Below are 17,477 nucleotides of genomic sequence, written 5' to 3'. Positions count from 1 at the left end.
TTCCAAAAATATACTTCTGTTTTTTTTTTATATATCTTTGCATGTTCATATAAATTTCTCCGTTTAATAATATTCTCCATTAACAAACTCATATTTTCACGAGAAATGTTGAATTATTTGGCCCCTTGAAACATACAGCCAAACTGATAACAACAACTGCTATATTTTCCGTTTGGATCCGGATATATCGGTCCATTTCCAGATGATGAACAATATAGTTCAATTTCCATATCTAATACTCGGGAACCTTGATTTGAGCCAAAAGGATTTGTACTTGGGTCATACTGGCAGCATTTTGTTTGATCATTGATGTTGCTTATTCCAGAGTTATTGCCATACGACTGTTCATCTGAACAAGCTGTGTTTTCATGTAGCGTAAAATATAGAGAGAATGCTAGAGCATATGTAGCCAGTCCAATGATTATACCAAGTATGATGAGAGCAACCGAGTATTTGGAATGACGTCTTGCTTTTTTGTAATCATGAAGGTGCCAACTGTGCTTTGCTGAAACTATGAAACATTTTTGTAGTGCATTTGCTTCTTCTAAAAATATTTGTAATGACAAAAACAGAACCTGTCAATATTAAACGTTTTTAGATTAACTACATAACTAAGCACACATATTTACCCATTTGTATATTTACTTAAGTCATTGACCCTAAAATCCATCCGATTGAAAAATAAAATATAAGGTGCACTATGCCCTGATTATGTTTATCGAGATTAAGCAAGTTAATAAGAATTGATTGATTTGTGTTTAACGCCACTTTCAGTACTATTGTTCTATTTCGTGGCGGTCAGTTTTTATTGGTTTAGGAAGCTGAAGTTCCCAGAGAGAACCACCGACCTTCGCTTTGAAAACTGACAATCCTTGGTAAATTAAGAATGGAGTCGAGCGCACCTGCATCGTGTGGGATTTGAACTGACAACCTCAGTGCTACAGTAGCTCGATTTCTTAGGCCACGACCACCGATACCCCCCCCCCCTTTCTCCTCCCTTGTTGTTGAGGAGGTGTTGTTGATATTAGATCTGCAATCTTTTGGTACATGCAATGGCAAACGCCAGAAATTTTTTGGATAATAAAAAATAAAAAAGAAGTGAACAGGTACTGCTGATCCTCCGAATTTTCCTTTAAATTCAACCACTTGATGCAGATGCTTACGGACGAATGGATGCAGCTTCCACTATTTGCTTCACCTTACACTTAAAAAAAAATGTTAACGTTAATGGTTCAATTTTCCTGATGCTACTCGCATTCGTAAATTAATGATTTGTTGGGTCACTCGTTCTTAAAATGAAAAAGAAATTCGAATAGTTATTTTAAAAATGATCTTTTTCTATGTCGTATACCAAACAGTCGTCAGCTGAGGGTTATTCCGATGTAAACTAAGTGTTGCCCCATATCAGAGATTAATTCATTTACTATTCTGAAGCATAGCCTAATATTTAAATGCCATGTCGGCCATGTTGATTGGCAAGCGGGGTCATTGGACACATTTTTTCAACAAGATTACCAAATAATGATTGTGTCCTAGTTTTTGTTAAATTTGATCAAGTAGTTTCAGAGGAGATGATCTTTGTAAAAGTTTACGGACGACAACTGACGACGACAGACGACGGACGCCAAGTGATGGCAAAAGCTCGCACTAACCCTCAGGGTCAAGAGAGCTTAAAACATCAGAAAAAAGACAGATAATCTGGTTTCATGTTAACATGGTTACTTATCGAAGGAGAGAACACATTCTTTAGAAGTAACAGTTGAATTCCACATCTATGCTCACATAATAGAAATAAGAAGATGTGGTATGAATGTCAATGAGACAACTCTCCATCCAAGTCACAATGTGTAAAAAGTAAACAATTATAGGTCAAAGTACGGACTTCAACACAGAGCCTTGGCTAACACCGAATAGCAAGCTATAAAGGGCCCAAAAATGACTAGTGTAAAACAATTCAAACGGGAAAACCAACGGTCTAATCTATATAAAAAACGAGAAATTCTATATGAAATAAGTGGATGATCATTAGTATCAATCTATAATATATTTTTCTTTCACACTTGAAAAATAAAATCAACACAATCATGATCTTACCGTTGAAGTGGTATGCAAAGAATCCACATATGTGATTAAACAATACTGTAACTATGAATGCAAGCACCGAAAAATCCTTCGGTTGTTTAGGCTTTGTTCCCCATGCGGTAGGTAATTCTTCAGAATGGACTTTATTATTACTGACTGCTGACAGACTCGGTATTGATCCGGACATGGTGCTATAAATTAGCAAACCTTTTAAAAAAAGAGATCAGAAGTTAATTGGAATTCAAATTGATAGGCCGCGAATTAGATGCACAAGAAAATGAACAACTGCGAGAAGAATTTTTAATGACGATTTTATTTCAGTCAAGAAGCAAAGAAGACTCGGAAACTGCATGAATAATTTAAAACAAATGATCAGAAAATGATTTAAAGACTAACGTCGGACAATGAAAGAGAGGAACAGTAGGGTGGTTTTTCCACGTCGTATGATATAGTTATTATCCAGCAGCGTCATTTTAACTTGAATTTCCCTTAGATATTTTTTAACATTTTTTTAAACACAAAAAAAAACCCGCAAAAAAACCAGACTACTTTACGTGATATAACATCAGATCTACTTGGGTTCCGACTTACTCACTTAAGAATATTGGTTATACAAAAACTTATATTTTTAAAAGCAATACTTCACTTCATTAAAATAGAATCCTCAACTCTGCTATGATTACGTTAGTGACAGTTACATGTTTAATTTGCATATTAAAGCTTGTTTTTTCGTTCAAATACAAATGAGTTTCCCTTTCCTCTTATCTGCTTGCTTCAAATGTCAAAAGTCTTCTATGAATTCGGCATTGATCCAAAATATTTAATTTTTGTAAATAAGAGTTTATCACACAAACAAACATTTCTATCAATTTCATCCTATACATTACAAAGTATAGTAACTTTAAATGTGTCAGTCAATCGGCACAAAACTGCGCTAAAAGTAGGCTAAAAGTAAATAACTCTAATTAAATTCCATTAAATGGCCGGAATAGGACTAGAAAATGGTGCATCTTTTCACAATTTATAGGGAAGTTGTAGTTATGCTATATAATAGTAAAATCAACTACAATAATTAATAACGAAATATTATACAGACATAATAACAAATCATTATTTCAAAAATTCTGTCTATCTGACTTAAGTTTACATTAGTGATCTAAAATTCTGTCTATCTGACTTAGGTTTACATGAGAGATCATTAGTGAGAGTTTTTGATATTCTTAGATTGCAGTCAAAAGTTCGTTATAAAGCATAACGTATCTTGATAATTGATGAACAAAATATTTTGAAAGTAAGATGAATTATCTACACCGGGCAACTTCAACGGGTGAGTGAAGCAGAATCTAAGGAAGTTCTTACACCAAGCTTCGATAACGACCACGATTACTGCATGTTGACTTCTCTCCCTTTTGTTAACTTTCCTAATGACGTTGTTACCTATCCAGTTGATACTTTACTCATGTTTCGGTAAGTGCGTATTCGCACAACATTTTGGAATAAAAAACGCAAGCATTATCATTACTTAAACTTGATCGAGAAATCAAAGAATAATAACCAAAACTTATACTAAATCTAAGAGAGGTAGAAAAATACAAACTATTCAGATGTTTTGTTTTGTTTTACTGTTTTCCGACATATTTCTTAATTTAAATTATTTGACCTTACTTTCACACATCCCTCTGCTCTAATATAAATAAGGAGATTCGGTATGATTATCAAAGAGACAACTTTTTGAAACATCTCAACAAAAGAAAAAACTTTGATACCGATGCTGGTGGACTATAAGTCCCAAAATTCAAAAATTTAAAAATTAATAAGAAACTCAAGTTTCAACTCCCTCAAGCAAAGTTAGAATTTAGATGGATATGGCTATTGTAGGTCTCCTTTGATCATATAGCTCGTCAACTGTTTTGGTTCTTATACATTCTTCAAAGTTGGCTTTCAAATAATCTGATTTGAGCGTTCCCGATGAGGGTGAATCCAGAAAAACGTCTCGGACGCATGCAATTTATAAAGTTTTGTTTTCATTTTTTAAAGGTCGCATTAAAGTTATTTTTACTTTATTGAGGTTAAAAAAAATAAATAAAAAGAAAAAAAAACCTTTTCAGGACGAATGACAATACATTTAAAGCAGTAAATGAAACGAATCTTTGATCATTTGACTTTATCCGTTATCATGCCAGCTTGTACCTTATACGTAATACTAATTTATTTTATATAATTTTACACTTACCATACTTAAATTGAAAGATTTAGAAGTAATATACATGGATTACTTTTGAATAAAAAATGTACTCACAGAAGTAGTAAATGCTCGAAATGAAATAAGTAATATTCGTTATGGTAATTACAAAGATTTTAAAGAGTTTTATTAGTATCTACAAATGTTTTTAAAATGAACACAATTATATGTTTGATAACGTGAGTTTAATTTACCCGTCTTTGTTAATATGACAGACATTTCTGTATAGTTATATTTGTGGACAAACTCATCATAGATACCAGAATTTCGAAAAGATAAAAGTTTTGTAAACAGTTAATTTATAGTTATGACCATACCAATGATAATTCATGTCAACACAGAAGTGCTGACTACTGGCCTGGTGATAACCTCTGGGAGGAAACCTCGACCAGCAGTGGCATCGACCCAGTGGTTGTTAATAAACTCATCATAGATACCGAGATGAACATTTTATACGCCTGACGTGCGTTTCGTCTACCAAAGACTCATCAGTGGAGCTCGAATCAAAACAGTTAAAAAGATCAAATAAAGTACGAAGTTGAAGAGTATTTTGGACCCAAAATTCCGAAAGATTTTGCCAAATACAAGTTAAGTTTTCTATTTATCTATTCCCGGGGTAGAAAATCCTTAGTATTTCGAGAAATTCAAAGTTTTGTAGACAGTTAGTTTATAATTATGACCATACCAATGATAATTCATGTCAACACAGAAATGCTGACTACTGGACTGAATATGAAAGAAGACGGGAAGTTAATATAACTTTTCAGTGGAAATAAAACTACAATGTCAAGCAAAGGTTTCGATTTTCAGTTAAAAGGGGATCGTTGAGATGAAGTATAAGTCGACAACATATAAACAATCTGTTAATTCTCAGAGATCATTGCTTAAAGTGTTCTGACCTTTACCAGCAATAGGCTTTATATTAGCCCGTTTACCCATAATAGTCCGACTTCAAGCACTGATGTTGTTCGGAAACTTCATCAAATTGTAAGTTATTCTTATCTTTTTGGATATTTATTTGTATTTTATTTTATATAAAGCATAATAATAAAAGTCTTAAATAAAAAATCGGTGCATCATACATATAGCGTAAGCAAAGAAATGCAATAAGAAAATTGTGCGGAAACATTGCATTATTGAAGTTACAAAAATAAAGATTATGATTCTATTTGAGACTGCCATTACTAGATCGATGAGTTTGGGGTTCTTCACAGGTTACCATCTCCTGTTTTAAAACATTTTTAATCAGATCAAGCCCTTCGTAGAAAATATTGGTAGGAGGAGTTGAATAATCAATGAAACATGGGTGTCGATCGCAATAATTTCCCAAGGAACTTGGTAAGTGTGCTTGATTAAATAATTCAAAATAGTATAAATCGCAAAGCTCGTCATTCCTATTATCAATCAAGAGTTTGAAAGAGTTAAAAATAGGATAACAGCATTCAGTCCGTTCAGAGTAATTTAATCGTTGTCAATATAATGGAATTTGATGCGACTGTCATACAAGTGAGAGGTTTAGCTAGCTATAAAACCAGGATCAATCCACCATTTTCTACATAAGAAAATGTCTGTACCAAGTCAGGAATATGACAGTTGTTATCCATTCGTTTGATGTGTTTGTTTTTTTGATTTTGCCATTTGATTGGGGACTTTCCTTTTTGAATTTTCCTCGGAGTTCAGTATTTTTGTGATTTTACTTTGTAGTTTATATTTAGAATTCTGAAAAGAAAAACATCTTTTCAACATTTTTTATCGCATCTTATAGAGGTTTTAAAAGATCATTTCATTTTGTTTGGCAGACAACCACATGGTGTTTTAAATTGACGTTTTATGTACTAATATAAAAATAAGTAGATGAGATACGATTGATAATGAAACAACTTTCCAATAAGGGACTTTCCTTTTTGAATTTTCCTTGGAGTTCGGTATTTTTGTTATTTTACTTTTTTCCACATAGTCTAAACTGACGTACGTGTAAGCAACTATTGGTCGCCAACAATAAGAAAAAAACATACCGTATAGTCAGCTAAAAAGGCCCCGACATGACAAAATATGAAGCAAAATCAAACAGGTAAGTACTGATATTCTACGGGGTTGCCAAAGCATTGGCCGTGGGCACATTTTGATAATGAAGCGTTTCTGCGTTTCATTCAAAATATACTGAAGTCAGTGCTGTAACACACACACAAAAAAAAAGAAAAGGAAAGAAGTATTCATTTTTTTTTTATCATAACACAAATTTCGCAAAGAGTTATTGATGTCGAGCAAAATATCAAGAAGTTCGCAAATGATTCTGATAATGTAAATAATTCGTAATTTTTCATATCTTTGTCTTCTTATCCGTATGAATAGTTGTATCATCGGAAATCATACCGCATCTCTTTATTTGTATACTAATGTATTTTAAAAGTAAGTCCACTATTGTTTGATATTGCTCAGGACAACAAAAAGGCAACAGAAACGGCGTTACAGATGTATTTATACCTTTTCGTTTTATAAACACTATTATAGAAAACCAAAAATATAAAATCTAAGGTTCTTTGAGGCCTTAGATTCTGAGCCGAAATGATAATTTTTGCTGGATGTATAGTTTGTCAATATAAGAGATGTTATTAATCTTTAAAAATCTTTATCGTTAAGATGTGCTATCCTTTTCTCCAATATATTTTGCTATTATTTTACAAACTTACCTGCGGTGAATCTGTTTTCACTTTGATTGGAGTTTTAAAAATTCGTTCTTTTTTTATTGCATCCTAATGACATAGTTGAAGGACCGTTTCAGTTTAAAAACCAACCAATGAAATTATATCTTTATCTTTAAACATCTTATAAGCATTGTCAAATCGACCAAATATCAATTGATTTTATAGCTTTTTCTTTTCCATATTATTGAAAGAACAATGACTAAACTTTTTTTCTGTTTGACACGGTTAAGGATATGATTGACTACTCTAAAGCATGCATTTGTGGCAGAAGAAATAATTGTTTATCTAAAAACTCTTGTAATTTCATGGAATTTCATTTCTTAAAAAAACAAGCATCGATTTGAAGTATCCCGATAGCTTATAACGTGTGTTATGAGCATAATATGCTAAATTTACCGCAAAAGCTTTCCATTTAGGTCCTTTCTTTGAGGACAAACTGTTGATTTGCTTGAAAAAACTCATAAAAGTAGAAAGTACCTAATATAAATAAAAACGATTGATAATCAGCGAGTATATTGTTTCTGTCTTGTTGTTCCCTCTGTGCGCGACTTTAACTTGTAATTTCTTTCTTAATGATTTGTGCATTGTGTCGATGTATCACTGTTTCTGCCATTATAAGCTTGTATTCTGTGAGATAATTTCATTATTAACAAGTATTTAGTACTATATACAACGGATCGACTGTCCTTTCAGTTTAAAAAAAAGCAGGAGTTACCAAAGGGCGAATCAACATCCATAAGTCGAAGATAGTCCGAGATTTCTTTGACGTCTGACGGCCTTTTTATGACTTGCTAAGGCTGTGGGACGTCAGAGCGCGGAACGCGGTGACCAAGGACAGATTATGTATCATTTGAAAGACGAAACCTTGCATACTTAGAATATGCCTGATGTAAGGATCAGAAATGTCCCTGTTTTTTAAACTAAGCTCAAAGGTCAACGTTACAATGTTTTGAAAAAATTTGATGTATTTTAATTTTGATTTTGATTTTTTTTCTATATCAATATTCTTTAAGTAACACAATTATCTTAATTTGACTTCATTACCAGGAAATTTTTGTGTAACAACTAAATCCTAGATATTTGTTTCAGAACAATTTCTCAAAACGACGTTTTTAATTTCAAAACTCAAAATATGAAGCTTTAAACCATATAAAGTGAAATGACTATGACCTTACAAATGACTTAAATTTCACGAAAAATATCAATTGTCGCCAAAGAAAGTACTACAAAATTATTAATCAACAAACTTTGTATACGATGTATCTGACCGAAAGCAGTAACACAGTAAGGTTATAGTTGACGTCCTAATGATTGTGTCATATTGTTTACAACACGAATTTGTATTGCTTCTTCCCATAAAAATGCTTTCAATTGGGTAGTTTGATGACTTAAATATCTTTTGCTGGTCAGTTTTACTTCTTTACACTCATTTTATTTATTTTATCCCTTTCGTTTTGGAGCGTACTGCAGATGTTCAAAGCTTCCCAGATCTGTACTTCTTCATCGCCATTTCCGTCATCCATTACAAGATTTGTTATCATGCAACATTTTTCACTTACATGGCATGAACAGTTGTCTATGCATGACAGATTCTGCTGAAAGCAAACGAATTATTTTGAGTATTACAATAAAACATTAAAACTATCATATTAAGTACCAATAATATAGGACAGTAGAAGATACAACACCAACCACGAACACCTCAGAAAAAAATAAAATTGCAAACTACAGCGTTACACATTGGGTCAATAGTCTGATTTGGTACAACATACCATATATGGTAACAGTAACACATATAATGCAATAGAAATCTGCATAGTCAAGCTTCCAACATGATGACCACTAAATTGGAACCAAAGAAGTATAACATTGAATATAAACTAATCATAGATATCAGGCTTAAAATATTTTACGCCTGACGCTCGTTTCTTTACAAAAGACTCATCAGTGACGCTCAAATCCAAGAAGAAAAAAGGCCAAATAAAGTACAAAGTTGAAATGCATTGAGGACCCAAAATTTCAAAAGGTTTTGCCAAATATTGCCGAAAAGATAATTCCTCGATTGAAAAGCTTTTTCAAAACGTATTCAATTCCATAGAAAATAGTTAAGGTTGCCATAAATTTAGGTTGGATAGTGACAATCATGCAAAAAGGAAAAACATAACACTTGTAACATGTAACATTTTTAGGAAGATTAATCATGAAATCAATTGAAATCGGCAGTACTTGTGGGACGCCAGAAAGTATTATAAATTGTCAGACCATCGAAAACAAATTTTGTATGAAACATGCCAGTTTCTATTGATGAAAGATGCAATAACTTCCCGAGTTTAAATATGTGATTTTTCAATTTTTCAGTTTTACTTACGACATTTTAATAGAATATGGGATGAGAAACACTGTCTTGTATAAGATTTCATGAGAAACAGTATATTAACAGATAAGATGCTGATACCGGATACATTTTTTATAGATTCAAACGTCTGTGGTATCTCTAACCATGTGAACATTTTATTTTTGTTAATGGAAGATAAGGGTCATTAAACATAATGTAGAAAACTATATAAGTTAACTTATGTACACGCCATAGAAAGCGATAACAGGAACATCCTCATTTAGAAAAGGAAAATTGTCTCTACACTTAAGAACCTAATTTGTCACTTTGTACTAATTACAGACATTGTTTATCTGATTAAAACACAAATCCGTTGTCCATGCTTTACTTACAAGAAAAGCGTATACACAGGATTGAGACATTGTGAAGTCATTTTAGAAAATACAAAAGCATTGGAACTTAGAATAATAATGGCTCCAATCCAACCAAATTTTATAGACCTAGGAGGTGGTTTACATATGTGAATCATTTCTGGAAGGATGCTTGAAGCAAATGGCGTCTAAACGTGAATTCATCAGGCAGTGGCTTGGTCAGACACGTATCTTAGTAGCAAGTTTTATACTCAATATATTTAGGGCAAGTGTATACACTGTTTATTTTACCTTTTTTGATAATACAACATTGCAACTAGCTTTCTTGCAAATAGAAAAGATTCATTAATATCACAGTTTGCCAATCTGACATCTGTTTAAGAACTTTGAAAGCAATCATCTTTCATTTCCGATAAGAGAAATATCATTCAACTGCATGTGCCACAGGCAAGCATTAAAAGACCATTGGTTTCTTGATTGACAACATATTTGTTACCTTTGGAGGACGTGTGTTTCAGCAAACAATCGACATTCCCATGGGAACCAACTGTGCTCCGCTTCTTGCCGACTTGTCCCTTTATTCATATGAGGATGACTGCATATAAGAAAGAGGGACGAAAGATACCAGAGGGACAGTCAAACTCATAGATCGAAAACAAACTGACAACGCCATGGCCAAAATAAAAAGACAAACAGACAAATAATAGTACAGATGACACAACATAGAAAACTAAAGACTAAGCAACACGAACCCCACCAAAAACTGGGGGTGATCTCAGGTGCTCCGGAAGGGTAAGCAGATCCTGCTCCACATGTGGCACCCGTCGTGTTGCTTATGTTATTACAAATCCGGTAAATAGTCTAATTCGGTAAGTCACATTCGTGAAAAGGGAAGGGTATTGTAGTTACGACATAAGGAACATATCCGATATCATCTATCATATATCCGATAAGAGCTTCTCAGGAAGAATGAAAAGAAGCTAACATTATTAACTTCAAATTCCGCTATATAGATGAGGTCCTTTCACTGAATTCAAAGTTTGGTGACTTTGTTGAACTCATCTATCCCATCGAACCTTGAAATAAAAGACAACAGATACAGTTAAGTCTGCGTCATATCTTGACTTTCGTCTAGAAATTTACAATGATGATCGGTTGAGAAATAAAGGCAACAGTAGTATACCGCTATTCGAAATTCATAAATCGATAGAGAAAAAACAAATCCGGGTTACAAACTAAAACTGAGGGAAACACATCAAATATAAGAGGAGAACAACGACACAACAGAAACTCAACACTAAAATGCAGAAACGAACTATAATATAACAATGGCCATTTTCCTGACTTGATACAGGACATTTTAAGAAATATGGTGGGTTGAACCTGGTTTTGTGGCTAGCCAAACCTCCCGCTTTTATGGCAATGTTAAATATAACATTAAAATGACAAGATTACATGACAGGACTACAATACAAATAAATGGGAGAACATACAGGACAGAGACACACAAATAATAGCTATCAAAAGGTACCAGGCTTATAATTTAATACGCCAGACGCGCGTTTCGTCTACATAAGACCCATCAATGACGCTCAGATCATAAAAGTTCGAAAGCCAAAATAAGTACAAAGTTGAAGAGCATTGAGGACCAAAAGTTCCAAAAAGTTGTGCCAAATACGGCTAAGGTTATATGCCTGGGATAAGAAAATCCTTAGTATTTAGTATAATTCATACTTTTGCAAACAATAAATTTATAAAAATGACTATATAATAGATATACATGTTAACACCGATGTGGTGACTAACTACAGAATAAAAACGAATACATAAAACAACCTAAATCAGCACATAAAAAAGGCACAGCCGAACAACGTATTATATGTTAGCCGAAGAAATCGATTCACAATGTGACGTCACATTTAAATTTCTATAAATTTCCAAAGAATAGGATAGAGTTCAAGATTAGGTTTGTAATACTGATATAACATGTATTAATAACAAAGAAAATTACAATACTTATTAATATAAAATTGTGGTAGTAATTAGATAATTAATTGTATTATCAAGCTATGTCGGTTTTGAGAACAAAACTTTACAAAAGAGATGATTTCAGCTTCCCAATTGTGAACTTTCCATTTCTATGTAGCAACATTCCAACAGCACCTTTATATGGAGTATTTATATATCCCAGTTGATACGATATTCCAGAGCTTACAAGGAAGCTATTGAACAAAGAGTTTTAAGTGGTGAGATTGAAATCATCCCTTCGAAAAATTTCACGGACACCATCGCGAGTTGATTGACCGTTTTGGAATATCTGTTTCACAGATAACGATGTATGTGTTCCAATTGTTGTAATTACATTCTTCAAATGTGACCTGCCGAATTGGACTATCACATATGTGGAGCAGAATAAGCTTACCCTTCCGGAGCACTTGAAATCAAAATGTAGTAGCACAGAGTAGGAAACATGTCGAAAAATTATGTACTCCGGAGTCGGTAAATAGTCTTTTGATTAGGGGTACAAATAATAACCTTTTCCGATATGAAATTGAAAAATCTTCTAATAGAAATAATCCACAATGCTTTTCAATATATAAATGGTAGCATACGCTATAAATCTATTGCTTTTGGATACCATACTGCATATTTTGTTAATAGTGAACAAAAAGATAAAACATGCTACACCGAGGAACATGTGATCAGTATGCTGGAGTTTCTAATTGACAACATATTTGTTGAATTTGGAGGTAGACTTTTTCAACAAGTTGTCGGCATTCCTATATGAACGACTGTGCGCCTCTCCCAACCGACCTCTTCTTATTTTCATATGAGTCGGAGTTCCTTTAGACACTTGTCAAAAACAAGAAGCCAGATCATTCAGTTTCATGTGCATTCAGATATATTGATGATGTTCTTACCGTTAACAATCCAAACTTTTCTGATTGGGTTCCATTGATATATCATCCAGAACTAGAAATTAAAGGAACAACAGACACGGCTTCCTCCGCCTCAATTTTAGACTTATACATCGAATTTGACATAAGCGGCCATCTCATTACCAGAATCTATGACAAACGAGACGATTTTAATTTTGAAATCATAAATTCCCCCACCAAAGTAGCAATATACCAACTTCACCTGCAAATGGGATATACATTTCCAAACTCATTCGGTATTCAAGAGCTTGCAGCTGCTACATCTCCCTTCAAAACAATGAAGCTTAATAGCACAAGTAATCATTGTACTGGACGAATCAGTGCAGAATTTTCACTCGAAATGTCCAGCGATGATTTTGCTTTTATATAATAAGAACTTGTTTTTTGACACAAAAAGGCAAATCTACTAAATCATTAACATTTATAAACAAATGTGTTTATACATAACAACATTAAACTAAACATTAATATTATAATAGCAAAAAAGTAGTAAATTGAAATATTACTTGAGTGCTAATTAAAAATTAATGACTGTGAGAAGAGTGGCTTCGGTTAAGAGCAGTTTTTCACATCAATTTTTATCATCAATAGTTTTAGAATTTACTATACCTGCTATTAATTTTTTTATCAGGAAGAACTTTAAGGATGTCTAAGACGGTTATTACACAATTAGTTGCAAATATGTACTTATATGGACAAGCAATTAAAGTTTTGTAACGAAAGATGTTTTTTTTTCCAAAAATGAAATTCTCTTGAAGAAGAGGTCCAAATAAACAGAGGTGAATTACAAAAAAGTCAAAATTACAAAAATAGTCTATTCAGAAAAACGTTTTTTTTTATGAAAATGTGACAATTCGAATTACTAACGACAAAAAATAAAGTAGACATATCCATGTTTAATCTAAGACCCGTTTTAGTCGTGTATTATACGAGGAGTATAAACCATACGACTTGTTGCCTATTTTTCACCGCACTATAGCAGTCCATATAGATAACATGGACATTGCTAAGTTTCTGTCTCGAAATAGTAAAAAATCATTCATGTAGATAAATCATTTATCATTCGATTCCTAATCTATTTCAAGCCACGAGTATGTCACTTTTATGTACATACTAACTCTGAGTTTATGAACATGATCCCGGTGACACGTTTGCCTCTTCATCCAATCAATCGATACAAGCGTAGCAATCATTGAAATCGACTTGCTTAAATTAGCTCCCATGATTACAAGAACCATCAGGAAATAACGCTAGATCGGAATATCTTGTTCAAAGTGAAAGTATGTCGCTGAAACTTTTGTGCTACAGGGGATATGTACTTAAATAAAAATGTTTGTGGAGTAAAATGAAAAATGAAAAAGAAATCGAATAATGTATTATATATCTACATAAAATGGATCTATTACGAATTCTCTGACAGAACTTGCCGGCCGTTTGGGTCGTCAATTTTCATGTTTTCTACATGAACAGCGCTCTGACGCCCAACTGTCCTAGACAACCCATAAAAGGCCGTCCGACGTCAGAGCAATCTCAGACTAGTCAAAAAGAGACAGACAAAATAATCGAAAAAACTGACAAACGACAAAAATGCAATCAACACTCTACAAACACTTCATTAAAAACCAAAGAGTGAGCAAACGGAACTCTAACAAATATTTATTTTCGTTAAATTCTAGTTTTTTAGTTCAACAACCTAAAAACACATCTAACATCATTCAGTTTGTTTTAATAAAAACATAAAGAAAGTAACGGTACTTTATATTTATTGCTATTAAATGACATATTTAAACGATCGTTACACTTCATGAAGTGATTGATGAATCATATATCCTAGGTCATTAAACCTAGTCTATATACATATCATTTCGGTTAGCCTCTTATTTTGTCAGAGTAAATGATATTTTCCCAATATTCCACTTTAAAAGATGAGGATTGAGGCCTATAAAAATGTTTTATCCCGACAAATATTCATAAGCCTGCACTAAGTCAGGAACATCGTCAGTGGTTGTCTTTAGTTACAGCTTAAGGTTCATGCCGTATAAAAAACTGCATTATTTTTCAAATTGACATATGCAACTATTTCAGTCATAATAATGTTCGATAACTCTGCATGTAACTGGTTGAATTATGATTATGTATAATTTGCTGTTTCCAATGTGATATATGATTTGGAGAATTTAAAAAAACACAAATTTATATTTCACCTGATTTAAAATCCATTTGATGGTATCTTATACATGTATTTATTTAAAATAAAATCATAATATAATATAATTTTATTAAATTAGTATTAAGAATCAGACAAAACTAATCTACGTGGGTCTTGTCAAAACTTACACTGTTATCAGGCGTGCAGTATTTGTTCTCTTTGATCATGTCGGTGTTATGACTATATATTTCTTAATCTAACTATGTGTGGTAGTATTAGAATCGGCACGGGACGTTTGGGCTTTTTGATAGGACATTTGCGCTTTTTTTAATGGACATTTGTGTATTTTTAAAAAGGACATTTGTGTTTTATCAACATTATGTCAACATGAACAGCAGATGGTTAAAAAAATCCTCACAAATTGAAATAAGCTTAGATAAGCTATGATGGTTTGTTCCTCGGACTTCCATGCAATGAAATAGATACTCGAGGAAAATAGCTACCGTTTTTAAAATTCACGAATTGTATATAGCTGCTGGAAGATTTAGGGCATAATTCAAATGTTCCATCCATAAAATTTCCATTATCGTTTCTCCATCGTCTACCCGAATAATGTTTTCATGATTGTGTCGTTTGTGCGGGAGAACTTTCAAAGAATATGTGAATACCTTTCATGACTTTGGTAAATTAGTTAAAATTACAGGTAAAATATCATAGGTAAAAGCGCAAATGGCGGTCAATTAAGTCAATTCAATTCAATATTTTATTTACGTCTCACCTTATGCATACAATTATACAATACAATTATAAAAGATACATTTTTTATACATAAGCCAATCTGTACAGATTTATGAGAGACGATAACAACTAAAACAACATGTATATACATTAATAAATATTAAACTTAAATGGTAAAAATCATCTTCGCTAGCCAAGGGTAACGATCCAGTCCCCTCCTCTCCACCCTTGGCAGATTATGCCAACAGTTGTGATAACAATGTTGCGCCATCTACCGGTAGATAAAAGTCATGCCCATTCATACTACATCACTCTTGACCAATGGCAGCACTTGAACTCTCTTCAGTGTGGAGGTGTAAAAATGATTGCGTCTAGTATCTACAAACTTCGTAAAGCTGGAACCGAAAATATACGTTGACATTCCAACATTTGCGCAAGAAACATAACCAAGAACTTCTTTTAGTTGATTAAGAACTTTAAAATTGTTACTAAATATCGTCATATGTTTTGGGGGTAAACACATGTTGCACAATCAGCACGTGGCAATTGTTTATTTACATTTTCTACATTTACACGTGATCATCCAAAAGGCACGTTTTGATTGGATGCAGCCAGTAACAACTGCGACCAATGGAAATCATTACCTCGTGGATCCGAGATTCTATCTTAATCCGCCAAGGGTGAAGAGGAGGGACTGGATCGTTACCCTTGCTAGTGAAGATGGGTAAAAATATACATCAAATTATTTGTTTATTATTTACAATATAAAACTTCTCGGCGTCTTTTCAGAATAAAATTACAGGTTTTGGCACATAATCTAATAATATCTTGATTTGAAAATAAAAATACCATTTTTCTGACAGTCTGTAAAACTATTAAAATGTTCATTAATTTTAAGAGATTCAGTAAAAAGAATTTGTCTAAGATCATTATAAACAGGACAATGTAAAATAACATGATATTCATCTTCAACAGTATTAAAACAATTAAAACAACATATCTCTTCCAGTGGCAAATTTTCATACCTCCCAGTTTAGTTCAGGTTTATCAAAGTTTACAGCACAAATGTGCATAGTCTTTGGAGCGCAAATTTCCTTTCGTTTTACAGGTAAAAAAGCGAAAACATCATTTATGTGTCATATTTAATTGCACGATCGTTTGAAAAATGGAAATAATATTTTCATTTCTTAAATAAATGACTTCAAGTTTGTAATCTATCAATATTTTTTTAATATTCGAATGACTGTTATACAAAAAATATATGAACAACTATTGTAAGGGTAGAAAAAGATGAACTGACCAATGCCGAACTTGTCCTGATCTATTTTCTGACTGGCAGAAAATGTTGTATTTCTTACCTTCAATTATTGATAACATAAATATCCGATCACAATAATACAACATTGATTGCAGAAAAAATGAGGTTGAAATAAAACGAAAGGGAAATATGAGTACCGGTTGTTGAATGTGGGTATTGTTTACATGTACACCTACTGTCATAGCTCTATTTGTTAATCTGATAAGGGGCTAATTATGACTAGATTAATCACTAGCTTGGTAATCTAATCAATTTTTTATGAACGTGATAAGTGATGAAAGGAACCTCGTCCAAATGATTATGATGAAACCGTACTTTTAACAGCGTCGGATTCAGAAATAGTGGAAAATGTCAATATGCCAGAAACACCAGGGAAACAATGGTCAACAACGGAAACACCGAAATAGAACACAAAAAATAAATTCAAATGCACGGAATATGATATGAACAATTGTGATACACCTATACAAGGGGCAAATGTGATTTTCAGTGGATGAAGATGAAATACAGGTTAAATCGCCGTCCGTGTCACCGAAGAGTACTTGCCAACTTCCTTTGAAAAAGCGCAAAGTATTAGCAGACGCCAAAAAAGCCAACA

At 32.9% G+C, this 17,477-nt stretch overlaps 1 long non-coding RNA gene across 2 annotated transcripts in view; it reads right to left on the bottom strand.

The window, feature by feature from the left end:
• Positions 1-406: 406 nt before the first annotated feature.
• LOC127730461 (uncharacterized) overlaps positions 407-17,477 on the bottom strand; it is a 40,792-nt gene continuing 23,721 nt past the window's right edge. The window contains exons 1-3 of one of the 2 annotated variants that reach the window (XR_007995113.1): positions 7,015-7,059; positions 2,095-2,289; positions 407-511 (exon numbers count right to left, since the gene is read on the bottom strand). This is a non-coding gene — a long non-coding RNA (uncharacterized LOC127730461). Of the gene's footprint in view, positions 512-2,094; positions 2,290-7,014; positions 7,060-17,477 lie in introns of those variants that run through there. The other variant, XR_007995114.1, reaches the window with a different exon arrangement.

This window comes from Mytilus californianus, unplaced genomic scaffold (genome assembly GCF_021869535.1).
Source record: "Mytilus californianus isolate M0D057914Y unplaced genomic scaffold, xbMytCali1.0.p SCAF_2, whole genome shotgun sequence".
NCBI lineage: Eukaryota > Metazoa > Mollusca > Bivalvia > Mytilida > Mytilidae > Mytilus > Mytilus californianus.
The sequence above is the reverse complement of the archived record's forward strand: the minus strand, read 5'-3'. Positions and strand labels throughout refer to the sequence as shown.